Here is a 2,063-nt window from a genome sequence, read left to right as displayed (position 1 = left end):
ACCTACTAATCTCCCTCTGCAGTGTCAAGAAATCAGGCTGCAGCTACCAGTGGTGACATAACTATCAGGGCAACTTATATGAAGCTTACACAAACCTCACTTGGATTTCCACAGAAATCCTCTCCATGAGGTTCTGCCCCAAATGTATAGATTGGGCACTTAAACCGTTAACCCAAAGACTCCGTGGTCGTTGGCTCAGAGAGCTGCACGCTTTCTGCTCTGCCCACTGCTTGGGGATTTTCCTCTTTTGCAAACACTGTGCTTTATGAACAAGCAGATCCTAATAAAGAGCAGACAGCTGCAGCCCCACCAGAAAGCAAGACAAGGCCAAGCCAACCTTAGGTGAGCGGGGACGAGAGCGTGAGGACAAGGAAGGACAAAGGAGACCTACAGGGTTTCAAGGTCATGACCAGATTCCACCACTGGGGCTGGGTGGTGAGTGCTGGCCTCAGGATGCTAAATCCATCCTGCCTGACCATCACAACCACCCAGAAAAGGCAGAAAAATTGCTCGATCTGCCCAGTGATAAAAGGGAGCTCTCTGAGTGCTAGTATAACTCGCTAAGAAATTTTTAACCCGAGGGCTGGGAGATAGCTCAACAGCATAGGTGCCTGCCTGGCAAGTGCAAGATTGTGAGTTCTATCCCCGGTACCAAAAAAATAAAAAAGTAAAATAAAATAAAAGAACCTATTAAAGAGATTTTTAGCCCAAGAAGCAAATGCAACTCATGCGCTTTCTGCATTCTGAACAGTCCCTATCCCAAGAAAATGAGCTCAGAAAATCAATGTGGAGCAGAAACAAGAACACACTGTGCTTGTAATCTCTGTCATATCACCAAAAAGACAAGCGGTATCTCACTCTCCTGGAATTCTCTCCCAGGCTCTCCACCAGCATGCGGAGGCCAGAATGCTCAGGGTACTTAGAATTGATTCTTACTAAGTTAACTCTGGGACAAGCAGGCACAGGACAGTATCAGACCTGAGGAAGAGACCAGCACAGCCTCTGGAAGGCCAACACACTACAGAGAGCACACCACGGAGAGCCGAGACTGGGGCTGTGTTCAGTAAGACCTTGGGCGACCCAGTGCTCACACAGGGAGGACGGCTTATCCAGTTTGTGTGCACCACCCATGGTCCTAATAGGATTGCGCCTAAACTGGAGGCTAAACTTGTGTGCACAGTGGGTGCTATTAAGAAGACAAAGGAGAAGGGAAAATTGACAAAGAAGGTGAAGATTGAGTTGGGAAGCAGAGAGAAATGACAGCAGGGATCCTACTGGCACGGAAAGCGCGGACAACACGCAGTACCAGGGCTCAGCTGAAACCCCTGCTCCTTCTGCTGAGGTCCCCGGCCTTGTGCCTAATTCCTGAAATATTCTCACCCCTCCCATCCCATCCTCTTGTTCCAGCCTTGCTGATTACTTTCTATCCCTCCAGGTTCAGTTTAAATGCTGCCTCTTTTAAGAAATCTCCCCCTACACCTCATGCCCATTCCTACAATTCCCCTCTGACCTCCTGGAGCTGTCGTCCCTCTACCTGTGCAGCTGTCTGCTCCCACCTGAGGACAGTAAGCTCCCGGAGGAGAGGCAACTCAAAGTAGTGATTGTCACCTGGTGCTGAAGCTATACAACAACACTTACAACAATTAACATCCGTGCAATGATTACTGTTGCTTTTGGAAACTGTGAGGTATGCAGGAGAAAGAACAACTAAAACTCAAGCCCTTTGCTCACTTCAGCAACACATATATACTAAAATTGGAATCATACAGAAAAGATTGGCATGGCCCCTTGCCATCCTTGTGCAAGGATGACACACGAATTCGTGAAGCATTTCATATTTTTATACAGACATTGCTTGCTCTTACTGTCTAAAGTACAAACCCCTTGGTTACAAAAGGTTGTCAACTGCTAAATATCATTACCCATTATTAGTGTTCCTAATTGTAGTTCTGTAAATACAAAGCTATAACTACCTTAACCATATAATCTCTCTTGGTAAGAATTTTGGTAGGTGCCAAGGTTATAACTGTACCAAAGCTCTACAGCAAAGGTCAGAGGAAAGT

At 46.6% G+C, this 2,063-nt stretch overlaps 1 pseudogene; it reads left to right on the top strand.

Moving 5' to 3' along the window:
* Nucleotides 1-1,723: 1,723 nt before the first annotated feature.
* Nucleotides 1,724-1,842, top strand: LOC111816887 (annotated as a pseudogene).
* The last annotated feature ends 221 nt before the right edge of the window (nucleotides 1,843-2,063 follow it).

The sequence above is a fragment of the Octodon degus genome, unplaced genomic scaffold, assembly GCF_000260255.1.
Source record: "Octodon degus isolate 3935 unplaced genomic scaffold, OctDeg1.0 scaffold00043, whole genome shotgun sequence".
NCBI classification, from domain to species: domain Eukaryota; kingdom Metazoa; phylum Chordata; class Mammalia; order Rodentia; family Octodontidae; genus Octodon; species Octodon degus.
This window is presented reverse-complemented; position numbering and strand designations above follow the sequence as displayed.